The sequence below is a fragment of the Thermobia domestica genome, chromosome 5 (genome assembly GCF_964235325.1).
Source record: "Thermobia domestica chromosome 5, izTheDome1.hap1.1, whole genome shotgun sequence".
NCBI lineage: Eukaryota > Metazoa > Arthropoda > Insecta > Zygentoma > Lepismatidae > Thermobia > Thermobia domestica.
The window spans coordinates 118,941,727-118,968,956 of record NC_137458.1 but is presented as its reverse complement, the minus strand read 5'-3'; the positions used below and the strand labels follow the sequence as shown (position 1 = coordinate 118,968,956).

Sequence of the window (27,230 nt, the reverse complement as noted above, 5' to 3'; positions counted from 1 at the left end):
GTGCATTTAGAACTTTATGAAGATCTTATGTCGAATGCTGTTGTGTACCTTAACGTGAAAGCATTTAATTCCCACAAGGAAAGTCCAAAATTTGATAAAAATCACTTTCAACCTGATCACCTTAGTTGTACCAATAATATACTAACAAAAACCTCAAAAACCCATGTGGGTATTAAGGCGAGTCCAATCCGAAAAAAACGATGGGTTTTTTCGGGCAAACCCTGAATACAACGGTGAAAACAATTTCTGTGGGTTTTATCCGGAGACGCCATCTGCGGAAGTTTAGCCAGAGTTTTTAATCTCTGTACACTTTATTATTTGACAAGTTTTGTAACACACTGACAGTACACGAATTAAATTACTATATAGTACAGCTTCAGAAACATTCGATCAAAAGGTAACATTAAGTTCAAAGTGAATGGGTAAACATGAAACACAGATGTAAAAAACATCAATTTTCATTAGCTTGATTCCTTAATGTAAGTTTAAGGAGGACGTTAATACGAAGCTGTAAAAATGAAATCTCCACGTTTTACGTCCCACGATTATGCTGGCTAGGCTAAAGAAGACGGTGATGATGAGAAATGAATGCAAATGATGGAATAAAGTGCGAGGAAACGGGACAAACCCGAGAAAACCCACGCACACGGTTTGTCTACCAGAAAACTCACTTGGCGCAATCTGGGATCGAACCAAGGACACCATACACCAGAGGTGAACACACTACCACTGAGCCACCGCGGCCCTACGAAGCTGTAAATCTCGGGTCACAAATTTTCACTGGTGATGTAACCCCGCACAACGTTAGAATTCATTTTCAGGATTGTTTCTGCTTAAAGTAATAGTATACATGAGAACATCGTGATCTGCGTTTCTTCTGTGTTCTATTACCACTTCTACATGAAATACCATACATTTTCTACGTAGTGCAATAGTAAGAAGTATCCATGTGTACAAGACATGCGATATGCGTTAAATTCCTCCCCCCCACACACACACATAGTCATAGATAAAGTACAAGGGCACTACACATGCAGATATAAAGTACAGGTACGTTCTTTTTTATTTTCGTATCAGTCGATAAGTAAATCAAAGTCGCTTTGTTATCCCCTTGGCAAGTTCGTAGATACTCAATGAATAATCCCTAAAAGTATGAGCGTCCAGTTCCTTCGGGAACTGACGCGGCTTTACGTATACTATATCCCTGCTTAAATTAATAACACTTCGAAACCTAGAGCTTCAAACTGTTGGACGTACTGGCCTTCCAGTTTTTAATTACAAGTGAATGTAACTAAAGACACTGAACACCATTAACGTCTGTAATGCGGGCTGTTCTCCCCAATTAGAAATTTTGAAACAAAGATACCCATACATACAACACTAAAATCAACTTACACCTATTCGGGAAAATTTATTGTTTCAACACATAACAGTATTATAACTGAAGTGACGTATTTAGAGACGCTCCCTTGAGTTAGCATTGTTCATTCATTCATTTGGCCTTGTAAATCAGGAAGACTGCATCTTAATGCTGTTGCTCAACAAAACAAATTGAATTAATACTCACTGTAAGTTAAACTGTATAGCTTATAGTCCGGTATGTTTTCTTCAGATCCTTAGTTAAATTTGAAAACATTTCAATCACCTAACACGTTCTCGTAGCTCCTCTCCATTTTAATTTCCAAATCCAAATTCCACTCCCCACCCGCAAACTCACTTTGCTATAACCACAGTGGACAGTACAATAATTATTCTTCCTCTTTTAAATATGAATTTCATCATATGCATGATAAGTGAATTTTAGGAGATGTGCTGTCAATTGGCGGGAAATTTCCCCTAAAACGGGAAATACTGGACAATGATTGGTATGCGGGATTTTTTTTAGAGGCAAAAAACAACAACAACAACAAAAAAAAAAGAAAAATCTGACATTTTCAACTTTTTAAGGGGATCATTTCATATCAGTCTTCACAGAATTTTGTGTATAGTAAGGCAAGACAGAAAATGCATATATATATATATATATATATATATATATATATATATATATATATATATATATATATATATATATATATATATATATATATATATATATATATATATATATATATATATATATATTATAACAACTACTGATCATCACAAATATTTCGTTGCGTTGACGCAAACTGTTCATGAAAGTCTCCTAGACCGATTTTAATCGTTCTTTTATTTTTGTCACACTTAAAAACACATTTAGCTGAAGGTTGATATATTTTGAATCACTCCATACCTGTGGTTCCTTATCTTTTTGGATTGACGACACACTTTACTGAACGTCAACTACGTTGCACAAGGCCGGATTAATCCATCTAGAGGTCCGGGGCTAGAAAAAATATGTTGCCTCTGCTGACTTCCCCTAATACATTTCTGTGAGAGTACAGAGGAAAGTTAAAGGAATATGTTTCATATTTTTACTCATATTTTATCTTAAGATTGTATCTTTAGGATTCTTTTTAGACAGCCAATTAAGGTTGTTGATCAGAATGGAGTTCCCCATCCACTTGTGGGCCCGGGGGCTACAACCCCCTAAGTCCCCTGTTTAATCCGGCCCTGACGTTGCGATACACTTGACAATTGAGTTGATTTTGAGTTTGACGGCCCGTTCAGCAGCGAGGCTATATGAGAAGTGGACCTACTGATTAACATGGAATCCGAACCACATGAGCTCCCGACGGGAATTGAACCCGGGTCTCCCACGCCAAAGGTACACTTGATAATATTTTATTAATAGTAGATAAATTGTAATAGTGTAATAGTTTGCATAAAGTAGTAACTATATATAGTAACGAGTATTGTTGCTGTCACTGAAGGAGTTGACTGGTACAGTCTATTTCAAAATTGATTTCAACAAATTATTAAATCCTTCATGGTTTTCAATCTCTGGAATTTGGATGAATCGTATGAGACAGTACGAAACACAAATATTTCGCGACACCCAGGTTGGAAATCATTGCTCTTAACAACAGCTACCCACTGGCTTGTATTTTCTCGACCGATATTTTTGACAGGTTCAACCAGGCTTGGACTGGCCAGGGCAGGAGGGCAGGGGTCCCTGCCGTGGCCCTCTCTCTCTCTCTCTCTCTCTCTCTCTCTATATATATATATATATATATATATATATATATATATATATATATATATATATATATATATATATATATATATATATATATATATATATATAACATAGAAAGCAAGATAAAACAGGTATGCTGCGTTGGAGCACGGAGCAGCATAGTTACTCGTTGTAGTTTGTTCCGTTCCTAGAGTTTGGTAACCCTCAGCATTGAATGTCGTGTAAGAGTGTCATTATTGGAATAAAATTAACAGTATTATAAAATCTTGTTTAGGGCCCTTTGTTTGTGGCCTAGTAAGAATATATTTTAACAATATGAAGAATGGGGAACCAGTATCATATTGTCTAAATGTGTATTTGGGCCCCATGAATGCCGAAATGAGACTTTTGTAAAATCCTGCTGGGGTCCTCTGTTATTCGTTTGACAAGTTATTGCAACAACATAAAGGAACCATACAGGTCCCCATCCTGGCGCCCCATTACCATAAGTCAATGAAGCTGACAGTTTTCTGAAGAAAATGTATCCTTAATTTGGTAATGGTAGATTGCAAAGAACGAGACGAAGCAGCAGTAAATCTAGTTGGTCTCATTCAGACGAGTGCAGTGTTTCGTGTCTGAATCACATAAGTGTATGGATGTGTTGACGGAACAAGCAAATTAGAATTATACTGGAAGTGACACGCTTCGAAGGCTTTGAAAAATTGGAGCTATTGTTGGCGGAATAAACACAGAGCTTTAAATGCTGTCATTGATATCCACATTTACCAAGGGAAAGACCAAGCTGGAACAAGCCAAAGCAACCTACTTCTGACTTTTCTACTGTTCCTGAACGACGTTACAACCACGAGACAGTTCGATGCAAAACCGAAGTTTCAAGTCTAGACCCTGTTGCATAAGTAGTGTGAATTCCAAACGATTGTGATGTGTACTATGTACGATCACCTATTCGTGTTAACCAAAATATTTACAGTCGCATGCTAAGAATTACACTACTGCTTGGAATTTAGTAGCAAAATTACGTGAACAGCTAAGCGAGAAACTTCAACTCCAGGATGAAGAATTTGCAAAATTATATCACAAAGCGAAAGACTTTTGCAAAGCCACGAATCTGCAATTAAAGGAATATTATACTGACATTGAGATAGATTTTTCTGTTCGTCAGCTATCGAAGAAGAAAAGAATGGCTGGTGAAAAGTCATCTGATGAGAGAGGCAAAGACTTAAGCTCATCAAACCTCTTTTAAAGTGGAACATTATTATGAGATTTTGAGTTTAGCAGTAAACAGTGTGGAAGAAAGGTTTGAACCTTCTTCTGAATTATTTAAGGATTTGTGGTTGCTAGTTCCTAAATATTTCAACAAAATAAAAGCACGCCTTCCAGAGAATGCATTTGCAGTACTTTCTTGCAAAAAAGTTAAATCTCGTTAAGGTTCAACTATCGAAAGAACTTGTACACAAGGGCGCCCATGTTGTTGTTTCCAAGGAGGGGCAAGTATAAGCGACGTTTCAAATATAGTTTCAAATTTTGCTGTAACTAATGTAAAAAATTCTATTGGGTTTTCAATATTCCCAAGTACAATTTCCTCTTAAGGGGGGGCGAGCGCCCCACCTTGCCCCCCCTGATGAGCGCCATTGCTTGTACAATTTGCAAACATGTACGAAGCTTTATCTGTTGGTGTCGTAACCTTCAAGAAAGTAGACAAGCTACCAAATAGAAATACATCGGAGGAGATTTCAATTATGAAGACGCTGAAGAAAAGGAAGGGCAAGAAAGTGTGAAAAGTGATAGAGCTTGAGGCACAAGCTTGTTCTGTGCAGCAGTTATTCTTTTTGACTTTATACAACAGACGAGTTCATTAAATGACCCTATTCCTCCTATAAAAATGCCTTAACGTTACCATGTAGAAAAAATACTGTCTCAAAAAAGTAAATGTACACCTGTTTTTTGAGTCTGACATTTCTGTGCTCTAATCGTGGAGAATATGAGAATTAAATCAATCAAAAATGTAATGAAGCAAAAGGAGAAAAGCCTAATCTGTATAAGACAATGAAGAGGGACACAAGCTGTGAATACGAATAGTGCATTGTGTAAGTAAATGACGACACCGAAAGAGAAAGCCAGTAACAGTAGTAAACGAAAAAAAAGAGAGTAGAAATTGTCAAAGTGGAAACATAAAATACAAATGCAAACAAATATGTCAACAACTAAGCGCTTATCAAGCAGTGATCTTGGTGTAATGGTTAAGGCGCTAGATTACAAATCCAAAGGACGTCAGTTCGGATCTATTCCAACGAGTATATATTTTTTATTTTTAAAAAATAATGCATACAGCACATGAGAGGTGGTAAAAGAGAGTGTATTACCCGTTTAATATGTTAAGTGAAAACGAGTTTAAAATTTCGGTGAAATTTATTAGAGAAGTGAAACAATGTAAACGAGGAAGCAAGAGCGTTACGTTTTGCAATGGGTGGCTCAGTGTTAGTGTGTTCACTTCTAGTGCATGGAGTCCCTGGTTTGATCCCAGTTCGCGCCAAGTGAACTTTGTGGTGGACAAACACCGTGTGGGGGGTTCTGCCGTTTTATACTACTTTCTTCATTCCACCATTCCATTCATTTCTCATCATCACCGTCTCCTTTAGCCCAGCCAACATAACTAAAAAATTTCATTTTATTATTAATATATTATTAGAAAGAGCAGACATATTGTGCAAAATATCGCTTCGACATCCAGAACCTAATAAAACTTTGAGCTTGAGGTTTTTACTTCATGATGAAGACCTGTGAGTGAATAAAATTATAGAAGCTCTGTATTAATCATCATTTCTGAAAGGAAGATTTTCAATGTAATAATTTTTACACACATACACACACACACACACCTATATATATATATATATATATATATATATATATATATATATATATATATATATATATATATATATTAAGGTGAAACTCCTAACAAAATTTCGTTAGAAACTTATTTTTGCGAGATTGCACTACTATATATATATAATATACGGAAAACTAATTTCGATAAACACATTCCTTAACGATTAAATGAAACCAGTATATTGATGTAAATTTATTCTCACAAATCTCATTATATACACTAAATATATTAAATTGAATAAATAATTTACTTTTATGTATAATCTTCCCATTAGCCTTGCATGATTGCTGATTCAAAAAGTAGATACATACAGTAGATTCAAAAAGTTGATTGGCTATTTTTAAAGTTAGTACTAATTTTTATATGAGAGCTTAGACATGCCATTTAATATCAACTGGTGCAGTAAATCTATTTCCAATCATTTGATTTGCACATACTAAATAACTCAGTCACACCCAAATACTAATTTTCCTAACGATTTTAAAATCAGCCACAAAATAGCTAACTACAAAACCTCCCACCCTCGCTTTTGCCTTTCCCAGTGTTGATACACTCTGGTATTGCGATTAAACAAAAGCTGAACATTTTAGCGAGGCGAGACATAGCCCATGTCTAGTCTCGTGGCTATCTCGTATTTCCGAAACGAGGCAGATTGTTATCTCGTCTCCTTTCGTCTAATTTTCTTTCGTGAACCTCATAATGATGGAAGTAAAATTGGAAGCCGTACGGCTTCGAAATATAACGAAGTTTACAAGTTAGAATTGATAATTGGAGAAAAGAGGATTATGAAATGGTTTCGAGACATTTAAATCACGTCGAGTCGAGACAAGGAAAACGAGACGAGACATACTCCTTGTATATATGTAACAAAACCATTCTTGTTTCAGCCATTCTGAATTGGAAGCCTCTCAGCAGAGATGAACTGGGTCGTGGACCAAGAGGACATGTACCAAGATTTGTAGCTAGTCAGTGGGTAGTGGGTCAATAGGACGTGACCCACTGTAACTCACCACCACCATGACCCACCATAAACCAGCGTCCCACCATAACCTATTGACCGACTACGACCCAGCGACACACTCTGCGCAGTGCATTGTGTATAGCGTCCTCTGAACAGAGGTGAATTTGTCTACAATTTACTTTTAGGATCTCCATTTTTCTTTTTTTCTTTCTTCTCTTTTCTTTTCTTTCTTTCGTTTCTTTTTTTCATTAGATTCCATTTACTTACCTGAGATTAGTATATCTAACAAGGAAAAAGCAGACTTTTGTAAATGAACTTCAAGGCCGTCTTTCGCGAGGTATTAACATTTAAATCGTTAATATTACAAACTGGAGGAGGACAATAGCCAGAAATAGCCTAGAAAAAGCGTCTTAAAGTTTCGACTCGCCGTATATATGATACGACACCTAAGACTATCAAGTGGCGGTGTGGCCGATTGGGGAGCATCTATGACTCACATGCGAAGTGTCTCAGGTTCGGTTCCCGCTCGAGTAAGCTTTTTTTCTTGCTTTTACCAACAAAGTAGCCATTTGTAACTACAAGTAAAATATTAATTCACCATATGTTTATAATGTATAAAACAATAGAAATTTTAAAATCAGTTGTAAAGTTTCAATGTTTCTGTTAACTAACCATGTTAGCAAAATGTAACCTATTTCGTAAATATGTTGATATCACTAGATATATTACGCTTACCACAGTCGTTATATAAAAAATGTTCTTGACGCTTCGTGTCTATATGTGTGGACAGTGTGTGAATTGCAAGGGGGATGAGGGGGAAATTCCCTTTGGGAATACTAGATGTATGCTATAGCCAAACGGGATATCCGAATTATCCCCCTTGCAATTCACACGCTGTCCACAGATATATCGATATCAAATAAAAAGAAAATTAGTGCTATGTATAGTATCACAAAAATGAGGATCGATTGTTTTCTTTGATGATGCCACCATATTAGATTTCCGAATATATTTGGCCTTCTGATAATGGCACTAATTTTATTTTTATGCGGTATCGACAGCACTAGTTTAACACTAATACTTTGTAAAGGTTTCATCTCAATCGGTTAAATGTGTGGGGCTAGGTTCACGCTAGCCCCAGCCATTTCTTTTTGGTTTTTTGACATTTGTGTAACAGCACTAATTTTGAAAACTATGCCAAAATCAGTACTGACAATACCGCACAGAAAGAAAATTAGTGCTATGTATAGTATCATAAAAAGGAGAATCAATTGCTTTCTTTGATGATGCCGCATATTAGATTTTCGAATATATTTGGCCTTCTGATAATGGCACTAATTTTCTTTTTATGCAGTATCGACAGCACTAATTTAACACTAATATTGTGTATAGGTTTCATCTTAATCGGTTGAGTGGGTGACGCTAGCGTGCACCTAGCCCCACTCAGAATCGTTTTTGTTTTTTGACGTTTGTGTAACAGCACTAATTTTTTTAACATTATAGGTCGTCAGCACTAATTAGGCTCTAACTTTTGTCATATGTTTTAAAATTAATGCCGGTGTGGGTGGGGCCAGGTTCACGTGAAGACACCCTACCCACTTTTATTAATGGAACACTAATTTTGTAAACTATGCCAAAAATTAGTGCTAAATTAGTGCTAAATTAGTGCTGACGATACTGCATAGAAAAAAGATTAGTGCTATATATCTTATCATAAAAATGACGGATTTTTTGTTTTCTTTGACGATGCCGTCATTGAATATTTTTGAATACATTTTGGCCTTCTGATAATAGCACTAATTTTCTTTTTTTGCGGTATCGACAGCACTAATTCAACAGTAACTTTGTGTATAGGTTTCGTCTCGATTGGTTGAGTGGGTGGGGCTAGCGTGAATCTAGCCTCACTCAGAATCTTTTTTGTTTTTGAAGTTTGACTAACGGCACAAATTTTTTTAGCATTACAGGTCGTCAGCACTAATTGCGCTCTAATTTTTGGCATATGTTTTATTATTAGTGGTGATGTGGGTGGGGCCAGGTTCACGGGCATTCAAGAACATGCTAATTAAGGTCTTTCTATCAAGCACTTCTGCTGTTCATAAACCTTACGCATTCGAGTAGGGGAAAAAGATAGAAAGAAAGAATTAAAAATGGTCATTTTGTAACCGTGACTCACTCGGGCTCATGCTCTCTATCCTCAATGGAGCTCGCGTTCGATAATCTCAATAAGGATCACAGTAGTCAAGATTCTCACTAATTCGAGTTTGAGTTTGATATTCACTGTGAAATTCTCTTTAGTTCGATCTCGTAATGCCACACGTCCTTTCCTGCTTTCACATTTGTCTCACCATTTTCGTTTTATAGGGGTGACCGTGAACTTTTCAATTAAGTTTTTGTTTACATTTTGACCCGCCGCCATTTTGCACAGGGTTGTCATAGAGAGTCGAGACTTGCTCCATTTTCCTTCATTTTACAACAGCTTTCAAACGATGTGGTACTTAACCTCCCTTGCCATTTGAATCTATTGAGTTGGACCCCATCTGGGACCCTGCGGGGAACCCTGGGGCAAACTTTTTTACCCCAAAAAAGTGTGTCCTTGAAAATGATGGGATACGTGTACACCGAGTTTTCCATTTACCCAACCGTTTCCGAACACATGACTCGGTTCAAACTTCCACCAGGTAATTTTTTGTAGCATTTACATTACAAATCAGTTGAGAATGCCCCAAGGGCATTCCCAAAACAAACTTTAAAATAATGGAGATATGGAGCGGGAAGGATAACTGTCATTGTTCCTAGATGTAAAAGTAAATATTTTTATCCACACCTTCTCTTTCTCTCAAAAATTAGCAAAATATCATCTCTCTATGACTCACTGTTCTCGAGATATGGCTGGTTAAATATCTAATAATTCGAACTTTTTTGGCCAATAACTACGAACAGTGGCCAGTTGTCCACTAGACAGTTAATCATTGGCCACCGGTTACTATTTGATACCAAAATATTTACCATCCTCCTAGGTATTGATCAACATCAATATAATCTCTCAAAACTTATGATTCCCGAGCTGTGGCTTTTTAAATATCTAGAAATTGGCCATTTTTGGCCAATTTCACATGAACGGTAAGTCATAGAGAGATGACATCCGTGTTAATTTATACTTAAGGGTATTTGGTACCGATAATAATGGGTGACCACTAGTAAACTGACCATTGACCAAACCAGTGCTCAGTTCGACAGTGGCCATCGGTTACTATTTGGTACAAAAATATTTACCATCCTTTTAGGTATTGATCAACATCAATATCATCTCTCTACAACGTATGGTTCCCGAGCTATGGCTCGTTAAATATGTAGAAATGGGCCATTTTTGGCCAATATCACAGGAATGGTAAGTCATAGAGAGATGATATTGGTGGTAATCAATCCCTAATAGAATGTTAAACATTTTCGTACCGATAATAATTGGTGGCCAATGGCCAGTTGGACAGTGGCCACTAGTTATTATTTGGTACCAAAATATTTACCATCCTTTTAGAAATTGATCAACACCAATATGATCTCTCTATGACTTACGGTTCCCGAGATATGGGTCCTTAAATTTCTGGAAATTGGCAATTTTTTAGCCAATATCTCGCGAATGGTAAGTGTGATGCGAAAAATTTAATCACTTTCTCTGATAGTTTTTGATGCTCTATCGAATACAGTGTTCAAAATTGAAAAAATCGCAAATAACAGAAAGACAGAAAAACAGACCCACAGACATAGAGAATTCAGTAACGAACTTTTTAAGTTCGTTGAATATGTTATAACTCACGATATCCCACCCGGTGGATCGTATAGCTTCGGGATTCGTCTAGTTATAACATATCAAATGCGAACACAATTGTCTTGTTCGGATCTCCATGGAGCAAATCCCTTGTCAGTAAGCAACTGTCTTCTTCAATTAACAAGTTGTAATATCTCGAAATGTTTTCTTGGTAGATATTTCTAGTAAACACGATAATTTATTGTAATACACGGTAATTGTAGTCTTAAGATACACGATAACGAAAATATGGCATTATAGCCAAAAAAAAAAAAAAACTATGCAAATGTTACACTGGAAAATAAAATCTTTGGAAAAGCGCAAAGAGCAACCTCACATTCATGTTCACAGTCATACCTCATTATTTAATTTAATGGTTACTTCATTATTTAATTTTGTGAAACTGTTAGAATTAATTATAGACTGTGTAGAAACGCTTTCGAAATGCATGCAAATTCTGCGGGCCCTTTATCGCCGCCACTGGCTAATATGAACATGAAACAGATGTCAGGCAAGGGCAACTAGCGGTGTTTCCCAAATGATCAGACGATGATTTATTTATGGCACGAGCCATAGTATCCTCGTCGCCAAAAGTGCCTTTACATCGCCGTGACGGGTATGTGACTGCGCAGTACTCTAAGGAAGGGATGGTTGCATAAGAATTTGTGATTAATTTTGAAGAGTTTTTATTTTGACTAGGGAGATAACGTAGGTATAGAGAGTAAAGGCACAGATTTCAAGTATCAGTGCACTGTCATCTCTGTTTTTCAATTTATTGCCTTATATGTTAAGTTAAAAATCACCACTTATGGCGTAAATGATCTTACTTTTTAAAATTGCCACTTTAGCTTATTTGTCCAAACACTAATCTCCAGACATGATGTAGAGAGAAGAGAAAGAAAAAGATACAACATCTGTAAGATTTATGTAATTCACTAAGGAAGTATAGGGACTGACTGAGCTAATTACTGCTACTAGCGCTTTTCACTCTTCAGGAATTTACTACGGTATGTTTCCTAAGTCCTAAATCTGTGCATGAATTATATCATTCGCCTCACTGTAATTATTTGGGAATGGAAACTGATTACGCTGAACGTGAATATGTTTCGCTGTCGTAAAGCGAGGACCGTAATAAATGTAAATAAGGTTCTCATTATTATATAAAACACAGAAGTATTTATTCCGTGTATAAAACAATATAATACAGTAACTAAGCAACATCATAATCACTAACGCCCGCAGAATTTTTTCCAACGGGGGGGGGGAGACCCATATAGAAAAATCTTTGAGTTTTACGTCCCACGTTTTTGCCGGTTAGGCTAAGGGAAACGGTGATGATGAGTAATGAGTGAAATGGTGAAATGAAGAAACTGGGAGGAAACGGAAGAACGCCGAGAAAACCCACGCACACGGTGTTTGTCTAAAACAAAGTTCAATTGGCGTGGGCTGGGGTCGAACCCGGGACCCCAAGCAGCAGAGGTGAACGCTGTACCACTGAGCCACAGCCTCCCCTGAGTCAAACGGCCACGCGTCAAAAGTGTCCGAGTCAAAAGGTTTTCGCAACAAAAGGATGCGAGTCAAAAGCCCCGAATCGAAACGCAACACATCAAAAGGGCCCGGGTCAAAAGGAGCCGAATCAAAACGCCCCTCATAAATATAGCCCGGGTCAAAAGGGTCCCACAACAAAATGATCCAAGTCAAAAAGCTCTGCGTCAAACGGGCCCAGGAGAAAATGGGTCCCGCTACAAAAGGTAACTAGTCAAACGGATTCTAGTCAAAAGGCCCCTCATAAAGAGAGCCCGGGTCAAAAGGGTTCCACGACAAAATGACCCAAGTCAAAAGGCCCTGCGTCAAACGAGCCCGGGTGAAAACGCACGCAACAGTGTTTGTCCACCACAAAGTTCAATTGGCGTGGGCTGGGATCGAACCCGGAATCCCAAGCAGCAGAGGTGAACGCTCTACCACTAAGCCACCGCGGCCCCGCGTCAAAGAGCCCGGGTCAAATGGTCTCCGCAACAAAAGGGCGCGAGTGAAGTCCCGAATCTAAATGCCCCTCATCAAACGGGTCCTGGTCAAAAGGAACCGAATCAAAATGCCCCTTATAAAAAGAGCTTGGGTTAAGGGGCCCCTCGATAAAATGACCCAAGTCAAAAGGCCATGCGTCAAACGGGCCCAGGAGAAAAAAGGGCTCGCTGCAAAAGGGCCCAAGTCAAACGGTCCCGGATTAAAAGGGCCCGAATCGAAAGGACCCGAATCAAAACGCCCCTCATAAATAGAGCCCGGTCAAACGGGTCCCACGACAAAATGACCCAAGTCAAACGGGCCCAGGATGAAAAGGGGCCCGCTACAAAAGTTCCTAAGTCAAACGGGCCCGAGTCAAATGGCCCCTCATAAAAAGAGCCCGGGTCAAAAGGGTTCCACGACAAAATGACCAAAGTCAAAAGGCCCTGCGTTAAACGAGCCCGGATGAAAACCCACGCAACGGTGTTTGTCCACAACAAAGTTCAATTGGCGTGGGCTGGCATCGAACCCGGGATTCCCAGCAGCAGAGGTGAACGCTCTACCACTGAACCACCGCAGCAGCTGAGTCAAACGGCACCGCATCAAAGAGCCCGGGTCAAATGGTCTCCGCAACAAAAGGGCGCGAGTGAAGTCCCGAATCAAAATGCCCCTCATCAAACGGTCCCTGGTCAAAAGGAACCGAATCAAAATGCCCCTCATAAAAAGAGCCCGGGTTAAAGGGTCCCTCGATAAAATGACCCAAGTCAAAAGGCCCTGCGTCAAACGGGTCCAGGAGAAAAAGGGGCCCCCTGCAAAAGGGCCCGAGTCAAACGGCCCCGGATAAAAAGGTTCCGAATCGAAAGGAGCCGAATCAAAACGCCCATCATAAATAGAGCCCGGTCAAGCGGGTCCCACGACAAAATGACCCAAGTCAAAAGGCCTTGCGTTAAACGAGCCCGGATGAAAACCCACGAAATGGTGTTTGTCCACCAGAAAGTTCAATTGGCGTGGGCTGAGATCGAACCCGGAATCCCAAGAAGCAGAGGTGAACGCTCTACCACTGAGCCACCGCGGCCCCTGAGTCAAACGGCACCGCGTTAAAGTGCCCGGGTCAAATGGTCTCCGCAACAAAAGGACGCGAGTGAAGTTCCGATTCAAAACGCCCCTCATCAAACGGGCCCTAGTCAAAAGGGGCCGAATTTAAATGCCCCTCATAAAAACAGCCTGGGTTGAAGGGCCCTCGATAAAATGACCCAAGTCAAAATTCCATGCGTCAAATGGGCCCAGGAGAAAAGGGGCCCGCTGCAAAACGGCCTGAGTCAATCCGCCCCGGATTTAAAGGGCGCGAATCGAAAGGAGCCGAATCAAAACGCACCTTACAAATAGAGCCAGGTCAAACGGGTCCCCGACAAAATAACCCCAGTCAAAATGACCTTCGTCAAACGGGCCTTTGTCAAAAATGTGCCCGCTATAAAAGGGCCTAAGTCAAACGGCCTCGCGTCAAGTGGGTCACGGTCAAATCGTCTCCGCAACAAAAGGGCGCGAGTGAAGTCCCGAATCAAAACGCCCCTCACTAAACGGGCCGTGGTCAAAAGGAGCCGAATCAAAATGCCCTTCATAAATAGAGTCCGGTCAAACGGGTCCCACGACAAAATGACCCAAGTCAAAAGGGTCCAGGATGAAAAGGGTCCCGCTACAAAAATTCCCGAGTCAAACGGGCCCGAGTCAAATGGCCCCTCATAAAAAGAGCCCTGGTCAAAAGGGTTCCACGACAAAATGACCCAAGTCAAAAGGCCCTGCGTCAAATGAGCCCGGGTGAAAACCCACGAAACGGTGTTTGTCCACCACAAAATTCAATTGGCGTGGGCTGGGATCGAACCCGGGATCCCAAGCAGCAGAGGTAAACGCTCTACCACTGAGCCATCGCGGCCCCTTTCCTGGGTCAAATGGTCTCCGCAACAAAAGAGCGCGAGTCCAAAAGGGCGAAGTCCCGAATCACACGCCCCTCATCAAACAAGCCCTGGTCAAAAGTGGCCGAATCACAATACCCCTCATAAAAATAGCCCGGGTTAAAGGGTCCCTCGACAAAATTACCCAAGTCAAAAGGCCGTGCGTCAAACGGGCCCAGGTGAAAAACGGGCTCGCTTTAAAAGGGTCCGAGTCAAATGGCCCCGGGTTAAAAGGGCCCAAATCGAAAAGGGCCCAATCAAAACGCACCTCATAAATAGAGCCCGGTCAAACGGGTCCCTCGACAAAATGACTCCAGTCAAAAGGACCTGCGTCAAACGGGCCTTTGTCAAAAATGGGCCCGCTAAAAAAGGGCCTAAGTCAAACGGTCTCACTCAAGAGGGCACGGGTCAAAAGGTCTCCACAACAAAAGGGCCCCAGTCAAAAGGCCCGAATTAAAACGCCCCTCATAAAAAGGGCCCCTGTCAAAAGATCTCCGCAACAAAAGGGCCCGAGAATAGTTTGTTAACGCAAAAATTTGTGATTTAGGTAGTGATAATAAACATAACAATTATAATGAATGTCTGCATTTTTGCATTACGTTACTATACTCACAAGGAAGCGTCACGCAGTGGCTCAGCTGAGATCCGAACGAGACAATTGTGTTGGCATTTGGTATGTTATAATTAGGCGAATCCCAAAGTTATACGTGCCACCGGGCGGAATATCGTGAGTTACAACATATTTTGTAATATAAAAGCTACAAAGCTGGCAGAATAGTTTGAACCGAGACATTTGTTCGGAAACAGTTTGGTAAATGGAAAACTCGGACAATACGTGTCCCATCATTTTCAACGACAAACATTTTTAGGGTAAAAACTTTGTCCCAGGGTCCCCCGCAGGGTCCCAGACGGGGTCCAACTCAAAATTTTCAAATAGCAAGGGGGTTAAGTGGCACATCATTTGAAAGCTGTTGTAAAATGAAAGAAAATGCAGCAAGTCTCGACTCGCTGGAGCTGGTGTGAGCTGGCAAGTGGTGTGAGCTGGATATGCGTTCGATACACAGTGCGGCATTTTGAACTCAGGATGTTGCGTTTTTGAACATTTTGCATATTTTAGTCACTTACTAATCAACGTTAATGCCAAATTTGTTTTCGTACCTTCAGCAGTTTGATACGCTTATCCTTCCGATATAGGTTTGAAGCGGTCCTCTAGGATTCAAGGTGGCAATAGATTTTCAATTAAGCTTTTGTTTACATTTTGACCCACCGCAATTTTGAACAGGGTTGTCGGAGAAAGTCGAGATGCGCTCCGTCTTCTTTCATTTAACAACAGCTTTCAAACGATGTCCTACCTCTCTTGCCATTTGAAACTTCTTAGTTGGACCCCATCTGGGACCATGTGGGGACCCTGGGACAAGACGTTTTCACTTTAATCGTTGTACTTTGAAAATAATGCCACACATCCTTTCCTGTTTTCACATTTGTCTTACTGTTTCGGATTTATAGGGGTGACCATGGACTTTTCAATTAAGTTTTCGTTTACACTTTGACACATCGCCATTTTGCACAGGGTTGTTGTAGAGAGTCGAGACTTGCTGCATTTTCTTTCATTTTACAACAGCTTTCAAATGATGTGCCACTTAACCCCCCTTGCTATTTGAAAATTTTGAGTTGGACCCCGTCTGGGACCCTGCGGGGGACCCTGGGACAAAGTTTTTACCCCAAAAATGTTTGTCGTTGAAAATGATGGGACACGTATTGTCCGAGTTTTCCATTTACCAAACTGTTTCCGAACAAATGTCTCGGTTCAAACTATTCTGCCAGCTTTGTAGCTTTTATATTACAAAATATGTTGTGACACACATGCCTTTTTTCATATAGCCTCGCTGCTGAACGGGACGTTAAGTCAGTGGCGGAGTAGACACACACATTATATATACAGGGTGGCCCATTTTAATCTTTCCACGGAAATATTTCTAAATCGTTTGAGCATAAATAAACTGAACAAAATCTCAAATAGGAAATACCATGGGGCAAATCGAACGGCGATGTCGCGATGCCCCCAGAGCCGCCTTTCAAGCGGTCCTGGGGCTAAATTAGAAATATTAAATGGAAACATGGGGCGAGTGAGATTTCATTCGATAGATTTGAAAAGTAAGAAGCAATGTGGCAAAAGATTTTTCATATCGGTCACCGTGTTCAAAATGGCCGCCAAAATATGTTACCTGTATCACATAAACGTCCAGTAGCACTAATATGGAAACGGTTGAACATAAATCAACCAAACAAAAACTCAAATAGGAAAGTCGTGGGGCAAATCGAATAATGTTTTCGCGGTGCCTCCAGGGCCGCCTTTCATCTTAGCCCAGGCCCAACTTAAAAATTTTATATGAAAATATGGGTCACGTGATAACTCGTTCGATAGGTCTTCATACACTAAACAGCGTTGTGACAAAAGATTGTTCATATGGGCCACCGTTTTCAAAATGGCCGCCAAGACATTTTGCCTGTATAATGACGGATGAAGATAATGACGGATGAACAGAATAAAACTCCTATAGGAAATCACAGAGGGTATTTATCATTCCACGGCTCGAAAATGTTGCAACGGAGGAGATGATTAGAGTAAAGGTGCCATAATGCAAAGGAGGAAATCTAATTCCTAGAAAACGGTCCAACGATAAGTGGGTGAAGGGGACGGGAAGGAACGGTAAAATTCCAAACGAGCACCTTAGTTTTTGCAAATTGTATCTACACAAGAAAATTATCTGTTACATGTTTTTTATGAGATATATGTCTGTAATGGAAAATAGTAGGTAAAATTCTTGTTAAACGGTACCTTCCATTTTGATTGCAGGAAACAATTTGTGCAAAATGAATCAACTGAAAAGCGAAACCAATTTGTCGAACAATGTAATTTTAGAACCATGTGTAGAAACGTTGGTTTTCTCAAAAGTCGTCTGCAGAATATTGGTTCATTACAGTACCAGTCACTTGTACACCCCAAGTGTTTCAGGAGCTCCTCCGTGGCTAAACGGTTAGCGTACGCGCCTTTGGCGTGGGAGCCCGGGTTCGATTCCGGCGGGAGCACGTGTAGTTCGGATTGCACGTTAATCAGTAGGTCCACGTCTCATATAGCCTCGCTGCTGAACGAGACATTAAACCCAAAATCAACTCAACCAACTGTTTCAGACAAACCATACCTATTGCAAGTAAATGTGGGGGTTCTCATTTGAAATTTTACCATTCATTTCTGCTTCACCCCTTACGGAAGGAGATCGGAAAGATAATTTTCTAAGAATTAGAGTTCCTCTTTAGCATTATCACTTATACTTTAATAATCTTTTTCTCCATAGGATCATTCTCGAGGCGTGCAATGAATAATACCCTCTGTGATTTCCTATAGGAGTTCTATTCTGTTCATCCACTATTATTTTCAACCGTTTTCATATTAGTGATACTGGACGTTTATCTGATATAGATAACATATTTTGGCGGTCATTTTGAATACGGTGACCTATATGAAAAACCGTTTGCCACATCGTTTTTTAGTTTTTAAAAATCTATCGAAGGAAGTGTCACTTGCCCCATGTCTCCATTTAAAATTTTAAAGTTGTAATATATATATATATATATATATATATATACATTGTGGCCCATTTTAAACTTTCCACGGAAATATCTCAAGAACGGTTGAACATAAATAAACTGAACAAAAACTCAAATAAGAAATACCATGGGGCAAATCGAATGATGATATCACGGTGCCCCCAGGGCCACTCTTCAAGTGGGCCCGAGGCCAACTAAAAAATTAGTGAAATTTGTGAAATATATATAGTGAAATATATATAGTGAAATATATATATGAAATTTGTGAAATATATATAGTGAAATTTGTCAACTTGGCCACCTGTCTATCTTGGAAGTTGGCCACATTGAAACAATGTTTACCCTATGATGATAATGATAAATTTACCTGCATATCTTGGCCACGCAAAGTACCATTTTGTCGTTTTTCTTAACTCTTTCGTATTCCCATACGCGAAGCAGATGTTCTGTATTTGTAAGTGGAGACAAAGAAGCATAGATTCCCACGATTTGTTCTTGGAAGTCAAGGGCTAGAACACTACCCTGATAAAGGGTTGGGGAAGGAAGATATGAATAAGAAAAAGCACGTACAGGAATTCCGGAAATGATTGCACGTATTTGTTTACCCTATCTGTTTTGGTAAAATTATTAGCTATAGCCTATCAGCTCCGTTCATCAGTGGGGTGCTTTAGTAATTTTGGGAATTTCTCAAGGCTAAAGCTAATCATCTCAATTCTCAACTATTGGCACATGACTTCTTGTCAAAAGGTGGTGGAGGTTTTGAAATATAAATTCCCCTAACATTTCTCAAAACATCTTTTGCTCCGAGGAAAACACTTGTAGCTCATTAACAAAAAGTAGTTAAATGATTAATCTATATACATTATTTTAAAGTAGCTGCCGTGCCATTGCTTATTAACAACCAAGTAATACTAGAAATCCTATTCTAAAAATACATGAATCACATTTATTTTTTGTAAGTTGGCCACTTTTCAATGGAACCAATGTTGGCCAGCATAGAAAGGTTTCGCTGTACATATATATATATATATATATATATAGTATTTGTAAGGCATATGTTTACTCTCTTTCTTTAAGTATAAAATTTTATAATTAGTGAAATTTGGTGAATAGTTTTTTTTTTTCGAAGCATAGATTTCTGAATGGTACCTCATTTGCAAGAAATGGGGTCATTACTTCCGCATACCCTCCTTAGGGATAGTAATTTCTAAATACCTTAGAAATGAACTGTAAAGTGAACAAAAAAAACCGATAGAAGTAAAAAACCAAACACCTTACAACACCTAATTTAATACCTAATACCAAATACCTTAACTAATATCTTACAGTTTTGTGAATGAGCTTTATACCCTATTCTTCATTCTGGCGAAAACATTAATAACTCTTTTTTTTTTTTTTTTTTGAATTCAGGTTCCTACAAAGCTTCTATACCAAGTTCTTTATTGTAAGTGTCCGTAATTCAGAAAGTTTGTCATGCTGTTTGTTAAGTAAGTTACACTCTTTTCAGGGCATTCATTGAATGTTTACAAAATACTGGAGTTGATGGAATGCTCAATACCATATTTAGCAGCTTTGTTGTTTCCTGATATACGCTTTGAAATTCATTACTGAGAATATATTTCAAGTATTCAGGAAGAGAAATGTGTTTGTTCTATCGGGACATATGTTGATAAGTTCATTCTTAAGCTGATCTGAGCAAAAAGTATTAGGAAAGGTGGATATCAAGTCATTCAGTTTGCCGTATAGATTTTTGTATTTTTCAAATCTTTCATCTGCACAATTATTGAGCGAAGAATCTAATATAAATAAAGTAGAGTTTCTTTGTGTGTCTATCTAAATATCTTTGTGTTTGTGTGCGCCAGCGGACCAGATGAATGGACCGAGTTACCAAAATTTGGTCACGGGTACCTTGATCCAGGCCCCAGACCAAGACAAAAAGGTATCTCGTTTTCAAAATTTGAACCGGGGGGGGGGGGACATTTACCGGGACATGTAAAAATACTGGTCAATCTCGCGAAAAATATAAAAGTGATAGAATTGCCAATACATCTCAATTTTTCGTTAGGGAGTCTTCTTTTTTTTTATTCTGATGTTCTAGACATGTAGGGACAATATACATATATATACTAATGTTCTTCAAGGATACAACAATTTAACATTTTATAGAGGGAGCTCGAAAGATGGTTTAAAATAAAAACAAATAAGAAGAAATAGCGGTCTCTTTCTGTCACTTACAAATCCAGCTTAAAATGAAGATAGGTACCCCTGTAAACGTAGTCAGAACAGCAATTGTCTTTTCGCAAGTACTACAGTGAAACCTCTACCAACGAATACTTCCCGTAACGGACATATTTTTTAATCCGCAAACACTGTAATGGGAAAAAACATATTGATAAACCTCTCTAAAGCGGACACTCTCTAGTACGGACACGGACAGTCTTTCCTGTCTTTTATAGGTATTATTTACCTCCGTATTACGGACACTTTCTCTAGAAACAAGTTGGAAAGTGCAGTAAAAATACATTTTTAGTAATTCATACATGTGTCATCAAGGAAGCATTGTGACATTTTGCCTCTCAACTGGCTGCTCAGCAACCCAGACGAAGTCTCTGTTTAACAATACTCTCATGTCCTTTGCTTACATCCACTCCCACCCAAACTGTTTTAGACAGAAAAGTGTTTGACAGTTACCCACAATTTGGGATGACACGTTATGGTACTGTTCCGCTAGAATCTGTAAGCAAGCAGAAGACAAGTTTGGTATTTTTGGCTCGCGGGTACACATATTGTCTGAAAAGAGACACTACTGGACTGCAATTAACTCACAAATTAAAACAACATACCGAAAATGTAGTAAGTAGTAGCAAGTGTAAAGAGCAAAGAACTATATCATCTTATTTCCATGTTGTGCCTCGAACATAGAGTATTGGGTGGCGGAGGATAATTCAGGCATTTTTGTAATATTCGTAAATACATGATTCATTCAAAAATATTTGTTTTCTAATTGTGTATTACCTTGTTTACTAATTTACGTCATAAAATATTGAAACCTCTCTAAGGCGGACACCTCTCTATAGCGGATAATTTTTGATTCCCCATGGCTGTCCGCTTTAGAGAGGTTTCACTGTACTACATAGCACGAGTCTTTGGACTTCGCACGTGGTTGTTTGTTTCTCCTACGCTTCTATAGGAATAATGTTCAAGGTTTCGCGAGATCCATTGCTTTCTGTCTTTCATACGCAAGCACTAAAAAAACTCAGAATAAATTATAGGAAATTTTAAGTTCAGAATCTAAATTGCAAAATTTTAAGTTAGTAATTTAGGCTTAATGGCTTAATACATATAACATTCTAAAGGGTAGAGGCTGTCTACTCTGTCTCTCCTCAGGCCTTGCCACTGCGTTAAACTCAAAATCAAAACTCAACACATACCTCCTTTTTTAAAAAAAATATTGTGTGGTATACAATATGCGGAATTCAAGATGGCTACTATGATGTATACTAAATCATTTAACGCAGTTTCTACACCAATGCCAAATTGTAACATTTGCTTTTCCTCTGTCTATGCATCTCTTTTTACTGCTCTATCATGATACATTTTTTCTATTAGATGCATATGTCAAACATAGCACACTCTGTCTCAAACAAATGATGTGTAATAAATGAGTTCACATTATCATTTGTGGGAATATTCAAGCCTAAGTTGAAGTGTAAAATCATAACCTTTTACATTTAAAACAATATTGTGTGATATGCAATATGGCGGAATTCAAGATGCCTTCCATGGTGACCACACTCCAAATCAATGCAGGTTTTGCAATAATACCATTTGTAACATTTATTTTTCCTCCGTCCGCGCATGTCGTTATTATTGTTCTGTCCCAATACTTTTCACTAACCCTGTATGCAGATCCACATATGTATTCTCACAGTAAAATTAAACTAATCTTTCCCACAGAATATTTTTCATACTATACTTTGATCCAGGGCTAGAAATGAAATTTTACAAGTAAGGGGAAAATCAGCAATATATAAAGTTTGATTGGGCTATGTCACGAGAATACAAACTCAGAAAGACAGGAGTCAGGGGCAGACTGGCCAGAGCCGTTAGGCCGCAATCGCGGCCTAGGCCCTCTCAAAAAAAATAAAACAATAAAGAAAGAAAGAGAAAGAGAGAAAAGCTAAAACAGAAAAAAACTAAATAATTCGGTAGATCACTGTTGCTATGCTGCCAACACACACTCCTCTTCTATCGTTTCATCAATCAGTAAGTTATCTTTTTCAATAAGGTCCTTTTGTTACTGGATTTGTGGCTACGTCCATCTTTCACTATGGTCTTTTCTTATCAGAAACTGTGATTTAGTTTGTACCTGGGGCCTTGGACCCTTCTTTCAATATATTTGACAGTTGGGACCTTCTTACATTACATTAAGCAGTTGTGGCCCTGAGTCCTTTATTCATTTTATTGGGCAGTTGGGGACCTTTCATTTCATTGAGCAGTTGGGCTCCTAGGCACTTTCTTCATGTTGAGCTGTTGGGACCTGGAACTTTTTTCATTATGTTGGGCAGATGTGGCCCTTTCATCGTTGAAGACTGGATCTGGTTTGTAGCTGGGTCCATATTTAACCATAGGCTGATTGGTCCTTTATGGATGTTAATACATCTTGTAGGTCTATATTTGATAACTCAAAAATGGAAAAACGGCGTATTTTTAAAAAATTATTTTCTATCAAAAACGTTTACAAAATTGCAGGAGAAAACAGGGGAAGACGGCAAGAAAGCGGGCATTTTCAGCATAATGGTTGATTCTATTTAAGATGTTTCAGTGCTGAATCAGCTTACTATAGTAATTCTCTGCGTTATAAGCGGTCAAGTATTTGGGCGGCTGTTAGCAGTTGTTGTAAAGAGTGACACTATAAGACAAGTAACTTAAAATGAAAACAAAAGAGTACTTTGTGCCAACAATGTTTTGATCTCTGATATTGCAAGTTGCTCTTTTGATGGAGCTGTTAACTTGAGTGGATGCTATAAAGGAGTTAAAGCATTACTGGAGAAGGATAATCCTGAAATCATTTACACCCAATGCATGGCTCATGCTCTTAATTTGGCTATGACAAATTTGACTGAGTAGATCCCTGAAGCTGCAAACTTATTTGGTGTGGTTGAAACCAGTACCGTGTTGTGTCTGAATACTACAAAAGAAAGAATGTTTGGAAGAAAATGATTGATGCAAGCCACGAGGAACATGACCAACTACGAAAAGTTCAACAAGTTGGTGCAACACGATTGTGGAGCAAAAACAAGGCACTGAATGCGTTAGTCGACACTAACGAGTTTCGCTACGAAACATGAAGCCAAGACGAACACTGTAATGATGTGCTCTGTGTTTCAGGACTTGTTTACAGAAACGAAGCATGTCTCAAAATACCTGCAGTCTCACGGATTGGACTATCGTACAACCTGGAGACTTGTAGACAACTTGCTGCAGTAGCTTCAGAAGAAAATAGAGGCAAAAGATGTCTATTTAAGCTTTACGAAAATACAAAAATATTTTATGTGAAAAAACAACAGCTTGTGCAATCTGGTGTAGAGATAGCAATGGAAAAAGACTTTCCGCCCAGAAGAATCTTAAAGAAGAAGAAAATGTCAGGATAGCTTGCAGCAGTTGAACTGGGAAAGAACTTAAATATAAGTGAAAATGATTTATTCCGAATAAAAAAACTTCAACGAAAATTCTGAATACAGCTGTTACATGTGTCAGTGATAGATTTCAGCAGCCAAATGAACTCCAAACGCTGGATCCCAAGCACTTTTCGGAAATCGGGAAGAATGGTGTGTCTGCAGGAGCTTTCAGAGTTCTTGCGAAAAAACAAAATATAAAATAGGAGGAAATATACAAAGATCTCCAGCAGTTCTTTGTTGTATATTCTGTCACAAATCGTTCTGGTTTTTGATGATCCTGAAGAGAATGATGCCCCTGAATCCATAGAAGATGATGATGATTATGCATCTGAGCATGCTATAGGAGATTGAACATTTTGGACGGGATTCACGGCAAGAGTGATAATGATGCTGCAAACAAATTGCGTAAAAAACTTTTGTCATGTGCAGAGAAAATTTTGTACCAATTTCTGTCAGTCTAGTTGTTTTAATAATTTATACATTGCATACAAACATGCGTTGTCTCTACCATGCATACAAGTGACATGTGAAAGGTGCTTCTCAAAGTTAAAGTTAGAGAGTAAACAAATCTCAGAGCTAATTTGTGTGAAGACATTTTGGACACATTTTTACTAATGAAAATGGAAAGAGATATGTTAAATTTAGTGTCTGTGAACGAAGTTATTCAGGAACTCTGCCATTCATTATCTGAACTGAAAAGAGTCTTAACGTTTTAAAATTATTAGTTTTTTAGTTGTTCAGCAGTGTTTTGCATTTTCAGTAAAACGTCGTGTTCATTCCAGAGTCAAAAGTTATTATTAGTTGTTTGTTACAATTTTCAGTAAGCTGTTCTGTTCTTTCCATAGTAAAAAGCTATTGGCTACTATTTGTTTAGTGTTTCAGCTACTATACAGAGTGTCTCAAAAGTCCCATGACATACGGTAACTCTCTTATTATCAGAGTTACAACAAAATGTAAGAGGGGAAACCGTCTCCAAATATAGTATTTTCAATCTAAAGTGCAAGAGTTTTTCAAATCGAACGAGCCGTTTGGGCTGTACGCTCTATATGCGCATAATGTTACATGAAAATGCAACGTTACCATTTACCTGGACCCAGAACATAAATGAATGAAATTATTGTCTATTAAGAACTTTATTTGAAGACGATATCTACTCTTACATTTTGTTGTAACTCTGATAATAACAAAGTTATCCTAAGTCAAGAGGACTTTTTAGATAACCCGTTTTCTCTGTATATTTCTCTTTCGACAGTGCTTTGATTTAATTCAATATTCAATTATGCATTGATCTATTTTGAAATTTCACCGAAATTTGTCTGCAGCGCGGCTGTATAAGATAGACCAGGTTTGTTTCGGGGAGGCATGAGTCCCCGAGCTCATAGCTGGTTGCGCCACTGATTGTACGATATCTTAGAAATTGATATTATAGTCTGAGAGCCCTCCATGGTAACCGCGGCCTAGGCCCTAATACACCCAGTCCGCCTATGACGGGAGTGCAAGCAAACTTTCATGGAGAACGACTTAAGCGAAAGCGATTGTTGCAAACCAATCAATAACCAAACAAAACTAATATCACCATTCAAATTTCCTTTTTGTTACTAATAACCACAGATATATATTTCCTTCTTTTGCACAAACACTTCAATTTACTAAGAGGACACAAACCCCTTGTGCATGCTTGATCTCCAATCTTGCTTTGATCTAAAGCTTTTTACCCGTGAAACAGTATTTACCGGGCCCTTTTGACGCGGGACCTTCCTGACTTGTGTCACTTTGACGCGAGGAACTTTTGACTCAGGCCCGGCTGACGCCTGGCCGTTTTAACCCGTGCCCTTTTGTAGCGGTGCCCCTTTGACCAGGGCCCGTTTGACGTAGTTCCCTTTTGACTCGGGCCATTTTGTCGCAGAACCCATTTGACCCAGGCTCTTTTGACGCAGAACCCTTATGACTGGAGCCCTTTTTTCGCGGAGACCTTTTACCTGGGTCCTTTCGACGGGGGGTTGTTTTGACTCAGACATTTTGTAGCGAGACCACTTTTGACCCGGGTCCGTTTGACGCAGGGCCCTTTTGACTCGGAACCTTTTGTCGTGGGACTATTTTGAACCAGGCCCTTTTGATGAGGGGCGGTTTGATTCTCCCCCTTTTGACTCGGGCCCTTTTGTTGCGTAGACTTTGGCCCAGGCCCTTCTGACACCGGGCCGTTTGACTTGGGCTTTTTGTAGTGGAGCCCCATTTCATCTGGGCCCGTTTTACGCTGAGCCCTTGGGATTTGAGATCTTTTGTCGTGGGACTCTTCTAACCCGGGCTCTTTTGATGAGGGGCGTTTTGATTCGGGCCTTTTGACTAAGGCCCTTTTGTTGCAAGGACAGTTAATCGGCCCATTTGACGCAGGTCCGTTTGACTTTTGCTTTTTGTAGCGGGGCCCCTTTTTTACACGGGCCTGTTTGACGCAGGCCCTTTTGACTCAGGTCCTTTTGTCGTAGAACCATTTTAACTCGACCCCTTTTTATGAAGGGCGTTCTGATTCGGGCCCATTTGACTGAGGCCCTTTTGTTGCCGAGATCTTTTGACCCAGGACCTTTTGACGCGGGACCGTTTTGACTCGGGTTCTTTTGTAGCGGAACCCCTTTTGACCCGAACTCGTTTGGGGCAGGTCCCTTTTGACTCGGGCTCTTTTGGTGTAAGACCCTTTTGACCCCGCTGTTTTGATGAGGGTCGTTTTGATTCGAGCCCTTTTGACTCCTGTCCTTCTGTTGCTGAGACCTTGGACCCGAGCCTTTTGACTCGTGGCCTTTTTTTGGCGGGGCCAGTTTTGACTTGTGCCCTTTTGTTGGGGAGACCTTTTGACTCGAACCCTTTTGACGTGGGGCAGTTTTGACTCGGGTCTTTTGTAGCGGGGCAATTTTGACCAGAGCCCGTTTGACACAAGGCCCATTTGTATCGGACCTTTTTGACCCAGGTCCTTTTGATGAAAGGTGATATGATTCGGACCCTTTTTTGCGGAGACCTTTTGAACCTGGCCTTTTGATGCCGGGCCGTTGACTGAGCCCTTTTGTAGCGATGCCCATTTTTGACCCGGGCATGTTTGACACAGAACCTTTTGACTCGGGTCCTTTTGTTGTGGGAACCATTTGGCCAGAGACCTTTTTACAAGGGGCGTTTTGATTCGGGCCCGTTTGACTGAGCCCTTTTGTAGCGACGCCCATTTTT

At 39.5% G+C, this 27,230-nt stretch overlaps 1 protein-coding gene across 2 annotated transcripts in view; it reads right to left on the bottom strand.

Moving 5' to 3' along the window:
* The window catches only part of LOC145686070 (sphingosine-1-phosphate phosphatase 2-like), a 90,041-nt gene that overhangs the window by 45,687 nt on the left and 17,124 nt on the right, over positions 1–27,230 (bottom strand). Inside the window, exon 1 of one of the 2 annotated variants that reach the window (XM_081758983.1) lies at positions 1,568–1,797. The exons of the other annotated variant lie outside the window; for it this stretch is intronic. The gene's annotated coding sequence lies outside the window, so the exon portion shown is untranslated. Of the gene's footprint in view, positions 1–1,567; positions 1,798–27,230 lie in introns of those variants that run through there. 2 annotated transcript variants of the gene reach the window in all.